Raw genomic sequence first — 24,811 nt, forward strand, 5'->3', positions numbered from 1 at the left:
ATATTTACAAAGAGAAGGTCAGCAAAGTGGCAGCCTCCTCTGATTGAATACCAATGAACAGCGCCAACATCTGATTCGACCACACTGAAACAGAAAACGGACAGGACCTTGTGTCCCAGGAGTGATTCCCGCACTGGACTCAACAGATTAGGCACAGCAGCCTTGCTGCCAACACGCTATATTGGCGTTCTGATCCGGGCACCTTGCCTGGCTCCTGTCTTTCCCTTTCTCTGGGGGGAGGGGAGGTGACGGGTTTCCGTCCCCCGTTTTTCCTTCTGGTGGGGAATTTGCCTGCTCCACTGACCATCATGGGGTCGCCTTCCCTTTCGTCCCCATTCTTCTAACTTTACCCCCCAGTCTTCAGTCTCCCCCACTCTACCTGTATTGCTAGCGAATGCCCCACACAATAATGAAAAATTTAAAATATCCAAATTCAAACCGCACATATAGACCTTTTTTTCCTGCCTAATTGGATTCTAGCGCCTGCCCCTCTCTTTCTTCTCTTTCTCTTTTTTTTTTAGGCCCTAGCCATTGAAATCTGAGGAAACTAGGTGGTGGGGCCTGCCAGAGTGAAAATAAAAATACCGGTGTACCTGGTCTGCCTTCACGCGGCCAAGTGTGGGCAACGTTGGGTCCCAACAGGGGTCCAGCGGCTAAATGGCCAGATGAACAACGATACACAACACATGAAGCAAAAGACACCACAGTAACCATCAGCAAGACCATATCAGAAGTACAGCAGTACCGCACGAAATTTGATCTGCAAGTGAACCCTGAGAAATCTGCCATCATGGTGTTCTCACTTAAACCCACACCAACCATAATTCAGCCTGCGATTGACGGAGTCCTGATCCCCTGCGTCGAAACGCGAAGAGATCTGGGTGTGATCTTCGACAGAAAATTAAGATTCCATCATCATATAGAAGAACTCTTTGCTAAATTCAACAAGAAACGGTGGGTTGCCAAGCAGTACTTTTGAATGTGTAAGAAGTACTGCCAAGCAGTACTTGTTACACATTCAAAACATAAACCTGATAAAAATGTACATCAAGATGATGATTTTCGGAGGTGTACTGTATGGAGTAGAGTTGTGGGGCTCGGCTGCAGACACCACAATGAAACAATTAAAAGCCGCAGAATACTGGCTCCTGAAGTGGGCAACCTGGAAGTGTCACATCTCACCACAGCAGCGCACAACACCGATGGCAAGCGCTGAATTTAACCAGGTTTTGAACATTAATGCACGAGAGAAGACTCATCTTCACCGTAAAAATGATCGCAGGAAGAGTCTCAGCGCCTAACATTTGGGACACCGTGTGGTGGCGGATCCCGAAACCAGCTCTCCTCTCCACTCCCAAGCTTCTTGCTCTTCCTTCAAGGTTACATTTTAAAGATCGGTTCCTCCCTTATCAGAAGCTCCGTCTAGTCCAATCCCTGGATGCTGACTTGTTTAAAATTATAGATGATAAAAAGTATAGATGGATTATCCTAGATCTGCACGTGGTCTCCACAACTACCAACTGATCTCAGATCGTTTTGGCTGGGCAAGGATCTCCCAGAAAACCGGACTCAAGGAAACTATCTTTTGTTATCGCAATTTTTATTATTTTAGTTATTTATATTTTGTATTAGTTTTTCTTCAAAGTCAATATTATCTGCTACAAGAACTTATATACAGGGTGATTCACTACCAGTGCGACAAACTTGCAGGAGGTGTAGGGGGCACAAAGACGAATCGGAATCACATAGCATTGCAGGGTCCGAAATGCCTTCGTCATGCGGTAGAGGACGTTGAACGGGAGGTCGCGTGAACAGCGATCCCGCTGGAAGTCAGCATTTGCGAACCGGTTCCCGAGGCAGTAGGATGGACGAGTATTCAAACGTTGAACTGGCCGACATGCACCTCGCGTATGGAGCTGCGGACTGTAACGGGCGCGCCGCTCTGCGCTTGTACCAGTAACGTTTCCTGCACAGGTGTGCCATACGATTTTAATCGTATGATGAGAAGGTTACGTGAGGCTGGTTGATTCACGAGAGGTACCATGAATCGAGAGCGAACGATGAGGACGCCAGACAATGAGGAGAATGTCCTACGTCTTGCAGAAGGCAATCCGAGTACGAGTACTCGAGCGATAGGCCAACGATTGGGTATTTCCCAATCCACTGTATGGAGGATACTATCAACAAACCAAATGAGTTCATACCATCTGCAACGCGTCCAATCATTGGAGCCTGCGGATTATCCACTCCAGAGGACTTTTGCTACTTGGTTTCTTCAACAGAAACGGTTCGCAAATGCTGACTTCCAGCGGGATCGCTGTTCACGCGACCTCCCGTTCAACGTCCTCTACCGCATGACGAAGGCATTTCGGACCCTGCAATGCTATGTGATTCCGATTTGTCTTTGTGCCCCCTACATCTCCTGCAAGTTTGTCCCACTGGTAATAAATCACCTTGTATATATATATATATATATATATATATATATATATATATATATATATATATATATATATATATATATATATATATATATGTATATATAACCTGGCGATAATTTAATCTTTATACTCCCGGCGAGGTTATCTCTGCCGCTTGTTAACCCCTGGCGTGATACTGTGAAGGGTATTGTAGAGTCGTGGTACCTGCGTGTACCGGTGAACCTTACAATAACGATCTTATTTATATACAATATCCACATTGTTTTAAATCTCTAGCTTCAACAGTGTTCTGTTACACATGATTGTATATTACGCGGAGATGGGGGAATCCCCTGATGCCGTCTGACAACTAACACACTTTACAACTTAAGATCGCTCATCGGTGAAGACAGGATATTAGAGCTGGAAAAAGAATTAGAAAATGTGAATTGAAAAATCATCGGTTTGGCTGAAACAAGAAGAAGAAATGAATCACTTATAAGTTTATCAAGTGGAAATCTGCTGTACACCAATGGAAACAGTGAAAGGAGCGAAGGTGGAGTTGGCTTTCTGATCCATAAAGATATAAAAAACAACATTTTGGAATTCAAAAGTACATCATCAAGGGTGTCGAGACTACTACTCAGGATTAAGTGTCGCTAGTGTCGTTGTTAGTACGGTTGATGTTTTAGTATGCTGCACACTTCATTTAATATCCTAATGTATTCATTGTGCTTTATTTAATTCAGTTGTTGTCCAGAAATTGTCAGTAAGTTTTTCTCTAACTGGCTATAAATTTTAATTGATTTTGTAAACTGTTGATATTAGTTTATTACCTTTGTAATATTGTTAGGCCTAACTCAGGAATCGCTGACTGCCTCGTTTAACCCTAGTTAGTTGTTGGCGCATCGGCTTCTGTGGCTATAATACACCTCCCAAGGTTTTTGCAGTACTCTGATCCAAGCCCGAGGAGGGATTTGAGCCGCGACCTTTGGGTTGCCAGGCAGGCCCTTTACTCACCTAGCCCAGTCGGCTATTTAAATTAGGGCGCTGATACTGGATGTGAACGGCTGATTTTGGCCCCACGATTTCGGCAGAAATTAGAATTGTGCCACTTGACATAAATAATATTGCAAGCACTGGTGTAACTTAATACCATTATAATGACCATATGGATGTCATCCCAGGGCAAATAGCACGTGACAACAGCACGTAAATCCTATTGGTGGTTACTGTTCTTGTGTAGCACTTCTTAAGTTGATTCACCTACTAACTTGCAGTGGGTATCATCTGCACTCATTTTTCTGAGCTCCTTCTGTGAGACTGTCTCGCCACTCGCTCATCCGCAGTGAACTCGCCAATTCGTATCTGCTCAAAATGGAGGGTAAATCGAGGAAATCGGCTGTAAACACAACCCTGCCAGTGACCGACAACCCTAAAATAGCAGAGCAACACGAAGAACATGAGGGATCTCAAACTGAACTCCCCATTAAGAACAAAAAATCAATCGGTACCAAATTTGATCGAAAAACCAGGTCAAAATCTCAAAACAGAGGGACCATGGAACCCCCCCTCTCCCAAACCGAGTACACAGATATGAGACAACCTGACCTCCCCCTTGACCCCAGCATGCCTGAGGGGACAGTTATCCAACAATCGCTACAACTCAAAGTAGCACTGGAGAACGTGCTCAAAGAGCCAACTAACAGAGTTACAACACTTCTTAGGGCAGAAATTGTCACCCTATGGAACAAGCTAGAATCGCTGCTTATCCAGACTCACCTGGAAAGCGAAAAGGCAACTGCAAAATTGGAAGCCTACACTGACTGTGGAGTAAAACAAATGCGACAGCGCGACTCCACATATGCCTATGCGCTGAGGAAGTCACCACCGGACTTTATTCCCGAATCTCAGGAACTGAGCTACCAGACAAACAATTCAGGTGCCAACCTACGGACTACACTGAAGAAAACGCTATCACCCAGACCTAACTTTGTGGTACTTAAACCCCTTACCAATGAAGGTCGTATGTCCAGTGAGGAGGTCAAGAAGACCATCATGGATTCCTTGACAGATGACTTAAAGAACACTAAAATCAAGTCAATTCGCAAAACGCGAAATACGGGAGTAATTATAGAAACAGCCACAAAAGAGGATGCTGAACTGATTGTTAAGAATCCTAAATTACCATCTCTGGGACTCCTGGCCGAGCCCCCTAGACAAAAGGGCCCTTGCATACTGGTACTAGATGTGGACAAGGATCTCCTTCCAGAGGAATTGCAAAGCGAAATTTTCCACAGAAACTTGAAACAGGAACTCCCAGATGAAGAACCAACTTCTCACATAATCCCTAAATTCCAAACAAAACCCAGAGCTGGGCACACCATTAACTGGGTCTTTGAGCTATCACCCAAGGCCTGGAAGATCCTCTCCCAACAAACAAGAATTTACATCAACTGGGGCAGCCACCGCTTTAGGGAGCATGTAGCCGTCCCCAAATGTTTCAGGTGCTGCCGTTTCGGCCACACCACGCACACGTGCAGGCAAAATCTGCCCACCTGTGGCCACTGTGCCGAAATGGGGCATGAATACGCTACATGTCCCAAAAAGTCTCAACCTCCCACATGTGCCAATTGCAAGGCCCTAAAGGTGCCAGCCAACCATTCGCTCCGTGACAGCAGTTGCCCAGTTTATCTCAAAGCCAGAAGTGCTCAACAATCAAGAATAGAATATGGGGAGTAACAGACCAAACCTAAATACCCACACCGTGAAAATAGCACAACATAACGCTCAGAGGGCCAAGGCTGTTGCTGCACAACTGGTCAAAAAGGCAGATGAAGAGAACTTAGATGTGCTGCTACTTCAGGAGCCATACACTCATAACAAGGAGGTAAAAGGCTACCCCTTGAGATTTAAAGTGGTCCAGGTTGATGGTGACACACCCTGGGCCGCGATCGTCGTTCGCAATCCCGAACTGACTGTCACCAAAATCACTGATCTGTGTACTAGCTGGGCTGTGTGCGCCCATGTAATTTCACCACTGGGGCAATTCTACTTAGTTTCGATATACTGTCGACCGGGGGAAGATATTCTTCCTGCCACCCGATATCTACAGACCATCCAGCTACAAATGACAAATGCAAAACTCATTATAGGGGCTGATGTTAACTGCAGGTCCCCAGCCTGGCACAGCCGAACTCAAAATCACAGAGGAAATAGAAATGGCCAACGTCTTGAGGACTACTTGTCTAACAGCAACCTGGTCATTCTAAACAAACCTAACTGCCTGCCAACTTTCTCCAGTACCCTGTGGGAAGCTACAATAGATATCACCTTAGCCTCAAGCTCCATTGCTCAGCACCTTGCTTCCTGGACAGTCCGTGAGGACTGGACCACCTCTGACCACAGGGTACTAACCTTCCAACTACACCGTTCACTAGTCACTCAACCAACCAACCGAACTCAACAAAGAAGATATGCCCTGAATAAGGCTGACTGGAACCTTTTTAAGGAGGAATTGACCAGTGCAGCCAGCCGCTTCAATCCTAGCGGCCTCAGCCCAGACCAGCATCAATGCGCAATTACACAGCTCGTCAGTAATGCTGCAAACAAGGCTATCAAAAAGAAGAGATTCAGACCTGGTGCTGTCCCCTGGTGGTCACCTGAACTCCAGACTCTTAGACGCGAAGTCATTTACCGACGAAAACGCTATCAACGTGCAAGAAGAACATGGCCTCCAGAAGAAACAGAGGCTTTACTGCAGCAATATCGAGTGGCCAGGAACCAGTATACCACAACAATAAAACAGCGCAAAAGGCGCTCATGGGAAGCCCTGGTAAGCACTGAAGGGAACGCCGATCCCTGGGGGATTGTGTACAAAGTGACCACTAACAAGCTCCCCAGAGGTGAGGTCGTATCAACCACGAAATTACCGAACGGACTGTACACCAGATCGTGGCAAGATACTATCAATAATATTCTAGACGCTACATTCCAGCAGCCTGCTGACCCACACACACCGGAACAGCTACAGCTCTGCACGGAAAATGAAACATATCACACAACTGCAATTGAAGAACCCTTCACCACAACCGAGCTCAACTTAGCTGCATCTAGAATCAGAAACAAGAAGGCTCCGGGCAGAGACATGCTCGATCCAGAAATCGTCCAGAAGGTCATTGAACTTATTCCCACTACAATACTCAACCTGTTAAACCACTGTCTCCACCAAGGATTCTTCCCCACACAATGGAGGACTGCAATCCTTAGACTTATATTGAAGAATGCAACCAAACCACATGATCTGCCACAATCTTACCGGCCCATTGCACTGCTGCCAGTCTTCAGCAAACTTCTCGAACGGATGATCTCCCATAGAATAGAAGCCCACTACAATGACGCTGGTCTCTCCTCACCTAAGCAGTACGGTTTCCGGAAAGGACGCTCCACGATTGATGCACTGGAAACAATCATTGAAGCTGCTACCAACTGCAACTCCAAATACTTTCTACTAATCTCCTTTGACTTTGCTGGTGCCTTCGATTCCCTCTGGTGGCCCAGCGTCCTGGGCAGGCTCCGAAGAGCGCATGTCCCAGAAAACTTATATAGATGCATCAAGACCTATCTCCAGGACCGGCGAGTTGTCGTGTCTGCTCCCCACTGCAGTGTCTCCAGACCAGTCTTCAGGGGATGCCCTCAGGGATCTGTCCTGGGGCCTCTCCTCTGGAATCTGGTGCTGGATGATTTCCTGAACACCAAACTCAACAATGTACAAACCCAGGCCTATGCAGATGACCTGGTCATGCTCTTTTCTGCCAATAACAGAACCCAACTAGAAGCAACTGCCAACCAGGCCATCTCCACCCTTCAAGCTTGGGCAGAGCATAACAACCTAAAGATCTCCCCAGAGAAAACCAATTCGATCCTACTAAAAGGCACCCTTGATTTGAGAAGACCTCCCCAAATCAAGGTCAATGGTGTTACAGTAAAACTAAAAACAGAGCTTAAATATCTAGGTTTGATCTTAGACAAAAACCTTTCCTTCACTCCTCATCTAGACCAACTCAGGATTAAGATCAGGAAGTATGCTGCCCAAGTCTCAAGAGTTGCCCGGAAGGACTGGGGCTTAAAGAAGAGAACGCTGTCACTCTTCTATAAGGCAGTTTTCATCCCGGTTATCACCTATGCTTCTGGAGTCTGGTACAAGAAGGCCAATACCGTAGTAAACAGATCGCGCCTAGGAACTATCCAGCGCTCTCTTCTCCTTCTGTCCTCGCGTGCCTGTCGCACTGTCAGCACCCATGCGCTCCAGGTCCTCACTGGATCTCTTCCACTGGACCTGGAGATTGTTCGTCATGGGTTGCTCTACCAAATAGCCAAAGGAAGAGCAGTTACTTGTGCAGGTTTCACCACTGACCCAGCAAATAATAGAAACGCTGAAAAGAAGAGACTTAATGAACATCTAACAGACACCTGGCAAGAAAGATGGCAGGCATCAACTAAAGGCGCTGTCACCAAAAGATTCCTCCCTGATGTCAGGGCCTCCTACCCCCTCACACCTGTCTGGTTTTCACCAGGACTCTATGCTACCTACCTCCTCACTGGACATGGCTCCTTCCAGAAAAAACTACATGACTTCAGAATTTCAGACTCACCCCGCTGCCACTGTGGAGAGGATCAGACGTGGGAGCACCTTGCCCACAGCTGTGAAATCTACGAGGACTTCAGGAGGATCCTAATAACAAAACTACGCTTCAACTACCAAAATCAAGAACACCTCACCCTACAGAATGAAGAAACTTACCGAGCTCTGACTCAATTTGCAATGGACTTATTTACCAGGCAGAAAGCGCTACCACCACCTTAGTATCCGAATCAATAGGTCATAACAACCATGACTGCCAATTGTTGCTACGCATCATTGAGCCATGGATGCTAACGCCTTGGACCAACTTGCACAAGACTTGACTAGCAGTGCAATAAAAGACAGGGTCCGCACATACCTTGACAAATTCCTCATCATTGATTTCTGGACAAACTTCTCTCGCCCAGATGTGACACATTTCATCAAGAAGAGGCCTAGCATCGATCCCTGGACTTGACCATCAATCTTGGACTCCCGGTTTTGACCCCCCCCCCACTGTTCGTTCTGATGGACTACTGGACCAGCCTTCAGTCTGGATGCGACATAGACTCACCAAATGGAGCCCCAATGACGGCACCTGAACTAGACCTTACTGAACATGACCCATCCACCATAGCAGCACTCACACTGCTGGATTTCCAGCAAGTTGTCGGCTCCAACTGACTGGCCGTGCTAGCTGTACCTACCCTGAACTTGCGGAGTATATCTCTCTCTCCTTTTTTTTTTTTTTTTTTTTTTTTCGGCTTCTTTCTTCTGTTTCCTGCCATCCGTTCTTTTATCCCCCCCCCCTATTTTTCTCTTACAGAATGATTTTTTTTTTTTTTTTTTTTTATATTTATTTATTTATTTATTTTATTTTATTTTATTTTTTTTTTTTTGTGGGGTGGTGGTTTTCGTCCACCCGCCACCCCACTCCTCTCTCTGGTGAGGCACTGGGCATGCCACACTGTCATCAGGGGCCATCTTCCCTATTGGCCCCTTTCTTCTGTTTCCTACCCTCCAGTCTTCTGCCTTCCTCCCTTACTTTTCTCTTGCACAACGTTTTTTTTTTTTTTTTTTTTTTATTTAGTTTATATATATATATATATATATATATATATATATATGTGTGCGTGTGTGTGTGTATATACATATATTTATATATACACATACACGCATTCCCCACAGGTCTAAATCTAAAAACATCAAAATTACTGCCCGACCTATTTGGCCCTAGAACAAGTTATCAGCGAACAACCCTACGCTCTGTTAAAATTACAACCGTTGCTCAAGAAACAGCGATCAGCTCATTCTCAAATCTGGTCCTAGCCACTGAAATCCCAGGAAAGTAGGTGGCAGGACCCGCCAGAGTACTCTAGCTACAGTGGTACACCCGGTCAGCCTCCCCGTGGCATGGTGTGGTAACGTCGGGTCCCACTAGGGGCTCGGCGGCTAATAGACCGGAGGAACAAAGGGCACAACACAATATACAGCACATGACCCCCACACACTTCAAATCTCTGGCCCCGATACAATGTACACCCGCGGAGATGGGAGAAATCCCAGGAGCCGTTAGACACTAACATACCTTATACCTTATACCTTATACTACTCAGGATTTTTAAGAGGTACAAGCTAAAGGTTATAATGATTTATGCACCAACATCGGTCCATGATGATGATGAAAAGGTTGAAGAAATGTACACTGAAATTGAGTCTTCTAGACGAGCAGAAAACCCACTACACTATTATTATGGGGGACTTCAATGCTAAGGTTGTAAAGAGACAAAACAGCTCAGAAAGGGAGCTATAGAAAATTTTGGAATTGGTGAAAGAAATGAAAGGCTTGTGAATTTGCAGAATCTCGAGGAATGTCAGTAATGAACACTTTTTTCAAGAAAAGGGTGAACAGAAGTGTTGACCCTTTTTTTGAAAGCAGTGAACACTTCTAGTGGACATGGAAAAGCCCAAATGGATTAACAACTAATCAAATCGACTTCATCCTCACTAACAGATGATATATCATGAACGATGTTACCGTCCTGAACAAGATAAATGTTGGAAGTGATCACAGAATAGTAAGATGCACATTTGATATAGATGCAAGAAAAGGAATGAAAAACTGACTCGAGTAAATAATACGAAGGTCTTTGAGATAACAGAAGAGGAGAAAAAGCAGTATGTACTGGAACTTAAGGGCAAGTTGGAGCTTCTGCAGACTGTTCAGGACCAAGATATCGACGAGGAACACTACAATTTTCTGAAAGTCCAAGGAACCTATAGGCAAAAAGAAATCCAAAGAAGAAAAAAATAGTCAAGAAACACTTGTCATGATGAACAATGAAGAGCAAGATAAACACTGACAAGGAGAAAACTGAGTATACTGAGTTATGCAAAGCTGTTAGAAAGAGACTCAGAGAGGACATAAGAAGATTTAACACAAGAAAAGTAGAAGAAGCGTTAAGGGAAAATAAAGGACTTAAATCAGCAGCCGTGAGCAGTAATACAGAAAGACAAATGATACTGAAACTGAAGAATACCGATGGTGTACTTATAAATAGCACAGAAGGCATAATTCAAATAGCAGAAGACTACTATTGAGAATTATACAAGGAGCGAGGGAATGATACCGGCAGTGGGGAAGATGGATCACAAATTAGTAACACATACGACATACCCGATATTCTTCCTGATGAGGTAGAACATGCGTTGAAGAAAATGAAGGATCAGAAAGCCCCGGGTGAAGACGAAGTTACTGTAGAGTTGTTAAAATTGGGAAGAAGAGACATGACACAGAAACTGGCAAGACTCTTCACAAAATGCATTAGAAAAGGCGTGACACCTAAGGAGTAGAATAATGAAATCATAGTTTTGCTACATAAGAAAGGAGATAAATCATAAATTGGAAATTATAGACCAATTAGCTTGTTATCCCACATCTACAAGTTGTTCACAAGGGTCATTACTAACAAATTAGAAAGAATACTTGATGAGAATCAACCGAAGGCATTTAACTCCATACAGCGTAAGGCAATGTTTCGGGCATTGGAAAGACAAGGCATAGAAAATGAGAACGCTACCTCCTTTATTAGACTAGACAAAGACAGTAGCAAATTTAAAATTGAGAAAGGAGTTCGACAAGGAGACACAGTATCTCCGAAGTTGTTTACTGCTGCCCTCAAAGAAGCTTTCAGAAGATTGGACTGGTCGCAGAAAGGAGCCAATTTGAATGGAGAGTACCTAAACCATTTGCGATCGATTTGCAGATGCCATTGTGAACATAAACCACGATCCTAAAGAATTAGCGAAAATCTTAATCAGTTACGTAGAGTTAGTAAGGATTTCGGACTAGAGATGAATATGGCTGAAACAAAAGTAATGATGAACAAGTATGTCACAGAAAGGGAAATAGTGATTGAAGGAACAGTAATTGAAAAGATGGAGTCATATACTTATTTGGGACAAGTCATTAGCTGTAATAATGATAAATGGCTGGAAGTCAAGAGAAGAATAAATTTTGGATGGATAGCATTCAGGAAATATAGTCACGTACTGAGGAGCAATATCCCACTTTGTCTGAAACGTAAAATAATGAACCAATGTATACTCCTCATCATGACTTATGGAAGTGAAACTTGGGCACTCACCAAAAGAATGGAAGAGAAGCTAAGAACTACACAGCGAAGAATGGAACGAATTATATTGGGAATCAGACTGTTAGATAAGAAGAGAAACACATGGATTAGGCAGAAAACTCAAGTAAAGGACGTTCTTATTAAAACTAAAGAACTAAAATGGTCTTGGGCAGAGAACGTAGCTCGAAAACATGATGATAGATGGACTAAGACAGAATGGTACACAAGAGGAGCTAGAAAAAACCAAACCTGGAAGACAACCATGGAGATGGACAGATGAAATTCACGAGTTCGTGGGTGGTAAATGGATGGCCATTGCACAAAACAGAAGGAACTGGAAAGTTGCTGGAGAGACCTTTATCCTGCAGTGGATTGAAACTGGCTGATAATAAAGGCTTTGAATGGGCTGAACAAGCTGAATGCTGATAGGATTCTTCCTCTTGCTGAGATTACTCACCTAGGAGGGGACTTAAATTCAAATTGAGCAAAGACAATTGTAGAATAGATATGCGAAAATTTGCCTTTAGCCAGCGGGTGGTTGATTGTCGGAACAAACTTCCATCTGTCGTAATGGAGGTCAACAACTGAAATAAGCTCAAGGCAGAACTATACAAGCATTTGGAATGAATGGGAACGCTTTTTTTGGCTGATGTTTTCTTGCATCATTTGCCTCTACTATTGCTAGATCCTCCCCATGTGTAATTCCTAAAATATAAAAACTTACAGAAGTAAACTCGTGTGAACAAGATTCTGTTTTATCCGAATCTTTAACCTGTCCGTGGAATTTTTTAAAAATAGGATCTCCTAAAAATCAAGAGGAATGCGCATTAAAAACAAGGAAGGTGGATAGCAGGCTCCATCAAAAATATAAAATATCAAGAGGCGTATCGTGATCGCTAAATTCTCCATTTGGCAAGTTAAAAGTTTACATTTTCTGTCTTGCTTTGCCAAAGACCAAATTCTCCCCAAGAAGTCACTGAATTGTTGTAGCCACCAATTCTTTCACCAAATCGTCACATACAAGGAAAGGTGCCTTACCAAATTGTCCCTTATATCAAATTGCCATGCACTGAATTGCCGCATACAGCGAACTGTCGTACAACGAATTGCCTTGCAAAGAATTGACATGTCTATGTTTTAGGTAATGGGGATTCTGGAGGGATCAAAGGATAAATGGAAAAGAAAGAAGGCAGAAGAACCTCCCTTCCTCCTGTGCGCTACTTAATAATTTGGGAACAGGAACAAATTACAAAATCAAACAAAGAAACTGTAAAAAAATTATAAAGTTTTTCATTCAACTTTCTTCTAAGTTGAGGTCCCAATACGTAGTTTTATGAAACCGTCTTAAGCAAGCAATTGAACAGAAAGCTCCGTCACCAGCCAATCATCGTAATGAACAACGACCACGTAAGAATCAAAATCGCTGATTTTGATTCTTACGTGGGGATGTCCGGAAAGCAATGAGACCGTCAATGCTCAGAATAAACTACTGGCATGATACGAAACTTACAAACCTTTACAGCCTTCATCATACTCACCCACAGATGAAGAGACCGTTTCCCAACCTTGTCTTTTAAATACCAAATCGAAGGCTTTCTTAGAGATCTTGAGAATACCAGGAACTCCTATATGAAGCTAATCTGACCCAAAGCGATGTCCACGGAGTTCTCCTTAAACTGAAAGTAGTCAGGAGTCATTTGTGATGAATACGTTGGATTATCATCAGCCACCTTAATATTCGAATATTCGTTACTTCAATCGCAGTCAGCATACAAAGAATCCGTTTGATTAGGTGTAACCCAGCCATTATTCTCCATATAATATGGACACTTCGAACATTATCGAAACACAGTCCGGTGTCAGGGTATCTCCTGGCTATACAATAACAGATAACTCCATTTTGAATGAGTCTTTGCATTCTTTGGAGGCCGGCTGCCAACTTCTTTTACGTGGTAGATAACACGATATCACAAGAGACTGGCACGTTGCACACCAATGAATTATGACACACCCCATCCATAATGGAAAATGCTGCATGGCTCGAAGTATAAAAAGCCGAAAAGCTTCGTAGTAATTTGCATTTGGTCGAGCAACTCAAAGTGATGAAGTAGCATTTATGGAACGTAGTAAAAATATCACGGAGTTTCAAAAGGGTATGATTGTGGGTCGGGTGCTTCCATATCGGAAACGGCAGGTCACTATGTGACAGATGACCTGGCAATACAATATGGTGAATTCGAGAACAATGTTCCAAATGACGATCCGCCGCACACTCAAACGTATGGGGTTCCACAACAGACGGCCCAAGAGACAATCTCTCCAGCTCTCCTCGCCGCTGATCATCTTCCACGGCGAATGCTGCAGTGTCCACAACGCTGGTTGAAGGAGTGGAAACGAGTATGCTGGTCGGATAAGTCCAAATACCTTGTGCAACATGTCGACGGACGCCTTCGTGTGTAGCACAAGCAACACGTGTCTAGAGATCCCTCGTGCATGGTGACTACTATCCAGGCAGGTGGCGGTGTTTGCTTAATATAGGACATATTTTGCTGGCAAGAGCTAGGACTCCTGTTGCGTATGGACCAATGTTTCATTGGTGAGGTCTCTAGAAATGTAGGTTTAGTATTAGGGCAGGCCCTTGTTGGTAGCACTGTTGGCAGAATCGTCATCCTCCCCACACTGGGTGGGAAAAGACCCGAGTTCGAGTCCCGTGTTTGACGTGAGGAATTTTAATAGCCCTTTTTCACAATGTGGCTGAGTTAGTCGGTCTCAGGGGAGGGTAGCATAGTTTTTTCTCCCTGAAACTCCGGTTTTTCGTCCAGTAAACAGAAAATCGACCTCAGAACACACGCAATTTACATACGGTATACACGGGGCAATATAGCCTTAGTCGCTGATGCTCTTAAAACCCCACTATAACAACAACACCGGATGGAGTATCAGGGCGGCACTTGAACGTCAGTTTAACTCCGTCTCTTGCAGTGTGGTGAAGATAGATCCCTGTAAAAGGCCAGAAATGTGTTGTTTGTGTGCTTTGTTTAGTTGTTTCTGAACACTTTGTCAATAGGAAAGGAAAGCCTGCCTAATATCTGTCTATACCACCGGGAGATGGGTCACAACTACTCATGGTCGCCCTCTGTTTTACAGCTCTTACTGCCCTAGCAGTAGATCAAGAAGAAAAAAATCCCATACTCACTGGAGGAAGTGCTTGACCAGTGTGTACCCGAAAATAATCCCGTGCAGCACAAACCCAATATACCAAATAAATAAATAAGTAGATGAATAATAATAATAATAAATAAATTACTCACAAATGCACGCGCTTATTTCATACGCCTTCGACGAACGTGGAAAGACCGATTTAGCGAGTGGCGCCATCTTTTATCTAAATTGTAGTTATCTTAATGAGTAGCAGAAAATACTTTTAACGCGAGAATTAAGAAAGAGCTGTTTCTAACGTTTCTGATATACAAAGTGTTCCTTTTAACGCAAGTTAAGTGAGTTAAAACATATATTACGAAAAAAGTCAGCGAAATCAATAGTCTGTGTGTAATTCTCCTCGATTTATGGGATGATAATATTTTTCTAAATATTATATTATAATTTAATTAATTCTAATATTATAATGTTGGTATAATTATTTAATATTTTAATCTAAAAGTATTCTAAAGTGCTTTGATCTCTTTAAGGACATTTCTATAGTTTCATGTCTATTCATATTACCCTGTGAATATATATATATATATATATTTTTTTTTTTTTTTTATTTATTTATTTTTTTTTAAATTCGAGCTTTATTTGTCTGAATTAGAACAAAATTTAACTGCATTTCACGGAGTAGAAAACGGGAATCAATGGCAGAAATGTTCATCGCTCACTATAGATGGAGCCACCCTGCTGTTCCTAAAAAGCTAGTACCTTTTTCCGGTGCTAATCAGACAAACCAAATGTGGCATCTGGAAAAATAAATGGCATTAATCTCTCTTGAAAAGCACCTTTGAAATTACAACGTATTTTTTTGGAATTCAGTTTAAATAGCGATACAGAGTAAACTCATTATTACTGCCATGTAGATTAATAAAAGAGATCAACGCGATTAAATATTCTAATAACAACTTCCGCTTGTAATAATCACGTGTGTCTTGTTATCTATTAAATATTTTCACTTTTCCTACACTGAAGCTTTTAAAGGACTTTAAAGTTTATATGTAAACGTTTATGGAAGCTTAATTTTACATTGCACTCTTCATCTAATTGCATATTGTACACTGAAAGGACAGAATCCATAGGATACCTGGTTCCTGGGAAACTTGACGCTGTCACCCCTCTCGCTAGTGGACGAACCCACCGCTTGGCAGGTATATAGGTACACTGCATTCACGTAGACGGTAATTCGATGTCAGTATGGCTAAAGGTCGTGAGTTAACAGATTTTGAAAGAGGGATGATAGTGGGTGCCCGACGCATGGGCACTCTATCGCCAGATGGTACAGAAATTGTATTATCCCCGTTCGACAATATCAAGAGTGTATCGGGAATACGCGTTTCCGGAATAACATCTCATCGTGGACAGCGCTGTGGACGGAGAAAGGTGGTGGATGAACGTCGCCATCGACGTCTGTCTCGCATTGTTTCAGCCAACCGGAGAGCGACAGTGGCACAAATCACCGCCATCTTCAACGAGGGAGGTGCCACAAAGGTCTCCACCAAGACCATCAGCCGATCATTATGGGAGCTGCCAACCTACCAGAGTCCCATTGCTAACACCACAACACAGGACTCTACGCCTCAACTGGGTGAAAGAACATCGGCACTGGATCCTGGATGATTGGAGACAGCTCTCTTGGTCCGATTAGTTCCATTTCTAGTTATTTCAGTCCGACGGGAGGGTGGGTATCTGGCGGAAACTGCACGAAGCTATGCAGCCATGTCAACGTGACGGCTGGTAATGGTCTGGGGCATGTTCAACTGGCACACACATCTGGACCTCTGGTACGTCTAGAGGCATCTCTGAACGGTCCAGGTTACGTGTCCATTCTTGCAAACCATCTGTATACTTTCACTGTCATCGTGCGCCTACAGGGCAATGGATTCTTCCAGTAAGACCCTCCCCACAGAGCCGTGGTGATTTGAGCATGGTTTGAAGAGCATTCCGCATATTCTACCACTATGGAATGGCCTTCCCGTTTATTGGACATGAACCGTGTGGAGAATCTTTGTGATGCTGTGGAAAGGTCCGTTCGAACTTTGGATCCTCCACCCAGGAATGCGACAGAATTATGGACAGCGGTCTAGCAAGCATGGATGGAAATACCTGTGGACCGCTTTCGTGAACAAGTGGACTCGATGCCTCGCCGTGTGACTGCTCTTATCCGGGCGAAAGGCGGGCCTATCCGTCACTAAGTGGGTATCCCATGATTTCTGTCCACTTAGTGTATTATTCAACGTAATCTTAATTCTCTGATATTTACTTTGTATCGGAAATAAATTTCGCAAAATTTATTTGGCAGTATACTTGCTATGACATGGCTATTTAGGAATACCTTTATATAAAGGGTATCACACGAAGCAGCACATGGTTCAATACCATAAATTCAGGACTGAAACAACAGAATATTTCCCACGTATCAGTACCTATGAACGCTATAATTTTGATTTACAAAACGATATTAAATTTAAACCTCTTGTATTTTGGTTGAAATTTTAAATTGCCTCTCTGTATTAAGGAAGAATTGGAGCACTTATGCTTATAGGACCATTATAGTTGCCCTGATCTACTGCCATCACATCCTGTATATTCCGTCCTACTACAGGGCTTCTTTGTCTATACAAGTATATCCAACAGATCTATGTTGGTCATCATTTCAGTGCACGGCTGGAGTCATGTGAAGTTCAACTGACACCTTCTTTCAAGTGAAGATTTCTTAGTATAACAGCAATCCAGATACTCACACCTTTACTGAGCTCCTCCGTTCATGTTGCCAGCCTTGCTTCTAGCAATAAATATCTAGCCTTGCTTCTGCTGCAAACTTACACGTCTGCCATGTTGAAACATCACACGGATATACAACAGGTTCAGTCCTTATTCTTAATCCTATTAATCTCTTGAATTATGAGGGGCTAATGCTGATGCAATTGCTAACCCCTCCCATCTTTATGACTCTAATGGAAATCGTGTATAACTTTGTACACACGATTTCCACGAGCGTCTAAAGGCAGGAGGGGTTTACTTATATAAAACAACCTTAATATTGATTCAGAGGATTTAATAGCTACTTGTAATTATGTGGTACTCAATGGTTACACGATTACAAAGTGAGACCGGCAAAAGGAAGAATTTATTGAGTGAATACTTGGTAGAATTTAACACAGAAACTTATTAGGTAGTCAGATACATTTGATAACACGGTTTTTCTGGCAACAAATTAGAAATTGCATATATGCCAACTAGTGCTGCCATCTATCAACAACGAAAAGAATTCTTTACCAATTCTTCAAACCAGTTTGGAGAAATCTCTGTTATTAAATAAATCACTATTTATGATTGAAATTTTAAATATTTGTGTTATACTAAACGCACGGAAAGCAAGTTTCAAACTTGCTTTCCGTGCGTTTATATTGAAGAACCAGGAACCTTCAATATAAATTGAAGAACCAGGTGGATTCTTTCCTGGTTCTTCAATTTATATTGAAGAACCAGGCAAGAATCCACACGCCAGAAAGCAAGAATTCAGAAGTCAGAATGGCAGTCTATATTTGTGAACCTAATCACAGATAACTTCAAGAACTATGCCTACTGTGCGTTGTTCACATTCATAAGAAAAGGAAAACTTAAAGAACATATTTTAAAAAATGTACTTCTTCAAGTATCCTCACATGAACAAGGTTAAATTTGGCGATTATGGTGCCAAAAGACCTTTCAAAATTGCACGTTTTGTGAAAACAGATTACAATGCTGGTACCTAAAATCTAGACACGTGAAAGGTACCACCATATTGGAAGTATTAAATAAATGTTTTATATTAGGCCACCAGAGAACTAACCCCTCTGTTCTCGTGTAATATGTTCATAAATTGGACATACTACACATTGGCAGAGGAATTAGTTCGAACATCATCATGCCACTGCCAGTAACCTGCTAGAAAAGGTAGTGTGGAACCTTGTTGACTTTGATGATCATATTATGGTGGACATAATGCACTTGAATTGAATTCTGACCCACCTCCACGGGGCAATGATTTTTACGTTTCTACGTCTGTTCATTTCAAGTTCAACAGCGAATATTCTTAGTGGTCCAACTAAAGATTTGCTTGCATGACCTTTGACAGCTATAGTACTGATCTCTGAACCCTAGCCAATAGGATTTCACCAGTGTATTTTGGAATTCAGTAGTCTAACTACCGAGAAGGCAAACTGTAGTGCAGTTTTATACCTGGACCTCGTGCTTCATTCGAAACTGCAGACCCTGAAGTTTCAAAGTAAGGCGTAGTAAAGCTTGAAGTATAGTGTAGAAATCGACACTCAACTATCAACAAAATTCGTTCAGAAGTAATTGGGAGGAAAATGTTGGGTCATTTTCGTTTCGGAATTTCATTCAGACTTAATAATAATTGGTGCCATGGCTTAAATCCAAATAATTGTATAATATCCGAATGAAATGCTGAAACTAAAATGCAATACTGTTTATCGAGAGTTCCCTGAATACCTCATAATTTGGTAAACGTCAATTAACAACAATCCTTTCTTTGAGAGATTTCAAATCACACTTTTAGTACTGTTATAATTGTGAAATATCTCAATAACCTCCAGAGTTCCTTTATTCGATCCATCCCCAGACGTGTTGCATTTTTTAAAAGTTAAAACACAAAATTGAGTATAGGCAAGAGAATGCATCTTCGTGGTCAAAGGCTGGTGAGCTTGTTAAAGCTTCATCGTCGAAATTTTTAAACTGAACCGTTTCAACAGAATTTAGAATAGTACTCGTAAATTTGCTCAACTAGAAGAAAACTCCGAACGACCAAATGGATTATGGATTTCTGGTAGAATGATATCCACATAAATATCGTTACTTGATGGAAGTTTTTGATGCTTTCAATATTATTGTTTCGCAGTCCACGATTCACGAAGAAATAAAGCTTTATTTACAATATCGGAATGAAAAATTCCTCTTCGGCAATTGACCTTTCATCTCTCTACCCGGTCACCAAACGCTTCTTTAAGGATTTTGGAACCGTCTCTTTCCAACGCAAGTTATCTGCAAGCGATGTTCCAGCCAAGACATGAGATTTAGGAGGTGCCTTCTTTTGAAGGTGATTTCTTTTTGTGAGAAAACGAATAGCAGAAGTTGTAATGGCGGCATAAACCCTTGTTGAACTGTCTGTGAAAGTCTTTTGTTTGCAAGGCGGAGTTAGTTCTGGTGAAAGAAATATTTTAAAAGTTCAGCTGGTTGTTGTTTTGTGTGATGGTGTAGATTGGGGAGGGCATTATGATTATTGAACTGGTTTTGGATATCCGCTATTGTGGATGGCGAGAATGTGTCTTTTAGCTTATTTATTTAGCCACTTTTATAGAGGGTGGGGATAACGCCTCCTTTGTCGGCTTTTTGCATAACTATGTTTGGGTTGTTTGTGAGCTGGGTTAGTGCTCGTTTTTCAGGTATGTTGAGGTCAGAGGTTGGGTGTATTTCTCTTTTTATTATATAGTTGATGTGTTCCACGAGGGGCGTTCACAGACGCTATAAGGAACGTAGATAACAGCATCTGTTCGCTTTTTCTTTTTAAATGATAAAAAAACACATCTTTTGAACAGCTTGAGAAGCTTCCCTAGAAAAAAAAAAAAAGGCTTCTTCATTATTGCATTCTCGCTTTCAGCTTTCCTGATCCGTGTACAAATGTATTCAGAGAGTTCTGCTGTATTTATAAACATGTCACACAGATAAAGCATATTAACAATAATTGAACAGAAAATTTTAAAAAAATCGTACTATCCTTTGGCTAGATTTAGTAGCAAACATGCATTTATTCTTTTAGGCATAAGAGAAATGAATTAATTCCTTTGGCTGCCGGATGTATTCTGAAGGAAAGTAATGTATTAAAAGCATTGGAGAAATGGATCTAAATGAACGATTTTTTTTAAAAAATTCCTAAAAGGTTTAGATGTGTTCATTATGGGCTCACTATAGCATCTTAAAATTTGATATTCATTCTAAATGCTATTTGAAGCCGCTGTAAAACCACTCTTGACACTGAACAAAGATCTAATTTCTTATGTAGATGATATAAAATTCTTCATTACCTCTGAACATTTGATTTCCACCAAAGTCTCACTGATTAAGGATGAGTATCATATGGATGTTGTAAGGTGATGTATTATTATTACTAAAGTAACACAAAATATAAAACAGATAGAAGAATAATTGTCCTTAACTGGATTTTAAATCTACAGGCTAATCTGAAGATGTTCTCGAAAAAGAGAACGAAGATAGATAGCTGGTTGGACATCAAGAGATTACCTATTCAAAACGTTACGAGTAGATTCATGAAGACCTAAGGTTAGGTGCGACACTAACTTCTCCTTCATTCTTCACTTAAGGACAAGAGAACAAAATAGTATGTGACAATTTAACCCATAAAACAAGAGCGCATTGGCTACTGTGAATCCGAATTCGTTATCCAATGTGCCCACCGGTTGATGGTCCCTACAATTCTCTGTGCTTCTGTGATCTGTTCGTCTACATCTCTCATTGCATTTGAAGTGACACCTAATTTTGGAACAATGGCTTATGGCCTACAGGGAACCATTCACAATACCTAGGAGAGAATTATAAACCAGGCCGGACATTGACCATAGAAATTTCTAGTACTGATCCGAAATTTGTAACCCTAAGCCAACTTATTAATCATACACTAGATGCTCCGAAAATTTATGACACCATCAAAAACGGTAGGAAAACGAGGGGTAATCAAGCATCGTACAGATTATAGATTACATCTCTTGCATACTCTACGAAATCATCCTGTATACAACAATCTACGAATTGATTCCGATTCTAACCGACATCTTCTTAATCGAACTACGCTAATGCGGCAGAGACTAGTAATTACGGAACACGAACTCATCTGATCTACTTGAAAAACTCCATAGCCAACCAAGATCACATCCAGTTCTTCCATACAGATGTCGCTCTTCTTGGGATGAAACTATCGCACTCTCTTAAGTAATGGGGCTTTTGGTTTAGAACTACGCAGAGAGTGATCCTTTACTTGAACTTCATTAAACATTTTGAGACTTTCTGTATGACAGCTGTATGCTTCTGTATCACGGGATCTTTTGAAGTCGACTTCATGCGCTTTTCGAGAAAGCGTTCCACGGTTCCATATATACATCTATATAGATACATTCTCGTAAACGTTCAGCCTCAAAAATAAGTAGCTTTCCTGCTTGTTAGATCTTCCTTAAATTGCCTCCAATGCTAAATTAGACAGCAGTAGTGGATATTGTTTTGTGAAATGGAAACACACAGAACAGTTATTTTATGCGCACTGCTATCCGCCCGAATTTTTAGAGAAACGAATATCCCTAAAAAGAATATCTGCATTTTGTGGACAGCATCTACAGTTTCACACAGCTTGAAAAAGGCATATTTTCAATTTCCGTTGCTTGCTGACGTTGAAGGAATACTTTTCTTCCGGATTGTGGGTAAATTTACGAGATGAGTTGTTTGTGGCCATTTCAGTTGTAGTCTTATTGAGGATATTTCACCTAGAAAAATGATCACAGGATACACGCAGTTTTGTTTTTATTTTTTTGCGTGTATATTGGCACGTATATACTGGTGTGTATTACACATAATGTTAGTTGCTTTTTATTAGCTGTTGGATTTGCTTGTTACTTGTTTGTTTATTGCAGGGTTTTATGAGCATCAGACATTCAAGTCTGTAAATTGCGTGTGCTCTGTGGTTGATTTGCCTGTTTGCTATATGAAATAAAATGAATTTACTGGAGAAAAAAGCCGTGCTACCCTCGCCAGAGATCAATTAATTCAACCACTTTGTGAAAAAGGCCAATAAAAATTCCTTGCGTCATCGACGAGAATCGAATTCAGGTCTTTTCCACCCGGTGTGCGGAGAACGGCGATTCTACCAACTACGCTAACCACGACGGCTTGCTTGCATTTTTTTGCATAATAAATTTTCGAAGCAGCTATCATTATTAATAATAATTGTATATACACTGTATCCTGACAAAAGTAATGGACACTTGTAGTTCAGAACAGAATATAACACAGCGTAACAGCAGGGCTGGACCACTTTTGACCTTAATGACTGCCTCCGAATACGTGGAAGGCTTTCAATCAATTTGTGGTAATATGCCTGTGGTACAATATCCCAATATTCCTTCAAGGTATCAGTGAGTTTCAGGAATGCAGAGGGTTTCTTTAGGCTTTCCGAACCTGGGGTTCTAATTTATCCGAGGCACACTACTGTGTTGAGATGGAGTTCTGTGAGAGTTACAGAATTATCCCGATGCTGTTATGAGCAATACAACTAATCCGTATGGCGTGCTTTGTGATACGTAACTGTTGGAATCAGCCTAGTTGGAATTGCACAGTTGGTAAAATTGCCATTCTCCCCCACACAGAGTGGAAAATACCTGGGTTCGAGTCCCGTCGACTACGGGAGGAATTTTTATGAGCCTTTTTTCATAATGTGGCTGAAATAGTCGGTCTCAAGCGAGAGCAGCATGGTTTTTTGTCCCGGAAACTCGGGTTTTTCATCCAGAAAATCTACCAAAGAACACATTCAATTTACAGACAGTATACACAGAGCAATATGGTGTTATTCGCGTCGCTGATGCTCCTAAAACCATACAACAACAAAAACTGTTGTTGTATGGTTGCAGGAGCATCCAGTAATTCAGAGGTCAGATTTGGTGCATTGGACACCATATCATCTGGTACTCTGCATTGAGTTTGATAATTAAGGGCTTATATCCTGCAGTCCTACACAAAAATCCATGGCATGCAACTCCCCACGAGTCTCAGAAGAAGCACTTATAGGATGCCTGTGGGTATTTGCATTTCCAAGGAAAGCGCCTCTATGGATACGTGGTGATGTTGCTAGTCTTCACATGACTTTTCTTGACTAAGATATTTCAAGGGTCAAATGTGTTAAGTTGCTGCTCGTGCTGACATTTTTCAAATATGTTATCCAACTCTCAGAGCCTCCTCTGAAGCCGCAGATAAGTGCGAACTACGCGATGTATTGATTACCTTTGTCACGCAGTTACCTTGAGTATTTACCTATCCTGTGCACGCTCTTTCAATTTTGGGTCCATCGTTGAGATCGCTCAAGATTTCTTCCTCTCTGAGGACACGAAAAACATATGCTTTTAGAGAAGATTCATCAGGTATAACATTCGATTCGTTCTGTTGTTATAAAAGGGAAAACTACTGCTTTACTTCAGTTTCCGCATCACATCAACGAATGCTACGAGCTAAGTTGATTGGTGAGTCTAGATGTGATCAAGTTATCTCATTGGCTAGCTACAGACGCCGGACAAAAAATTACTTGTGTAATTTTTCAATTAATAATGTGCGACCTTTTCATTAACAAATCATTCTATGAATTCTTGTTAGTAGGAATTCATCTACATCCCTTAAATAGTTTATATCGATATTAGGCCATTATCAATATGCACAGTTTATATTAGGCCATTCTGAAAACAATTGAGCCAGTATTTCATTCACGTTTCGCGGATGCTGTTGTGATGTTTTCTCTTTCTGTTCAAGATAATCCCATATATTCTCTATAGGATTTAAATCTGATAAGGCGTTTAAATTAGCTGGCCAATTTAAACGCCTTACCATTCCCCACGGTTCCTCGAGCCAGTTTAAAATAGTAAAAGCGTTGTGAATCGGACAGTTGTCATCCTGGAATATAGGAGTACCTCAAAATGTTCAGCAAAAAGGCATGCCTGATCGTCCAGTATATTTGTGTAGTCAGCCTGATTCATTCTGGCTGGTATTTCAAGTAGGAGATCCAATTCACAACAATTAAAACATTCCCAAAGCATCACTGACTGATCACCAGTCTGGTTGAATGCCTCACTCCAGTTTTTATGCCTTTTGTCCCA

This window comes from Mastigoproctus giganteus, chromosome 2 (genome assembly GCF_048544385.1).
Source record: "Mastigoproctus giganteus isolate SK-2022 chromosome 2, ASM4854438v1, whole genome shotgun sequence".
In the NCBI taxonomy this organism is placed as follows: domain Eukaryota; kingdom Metazoa; phylum Arthropoda; class Arachnida; order Uropygi; family Thelyphonidae; genus Mastigoproctus; species Mastigoproctus giganteus.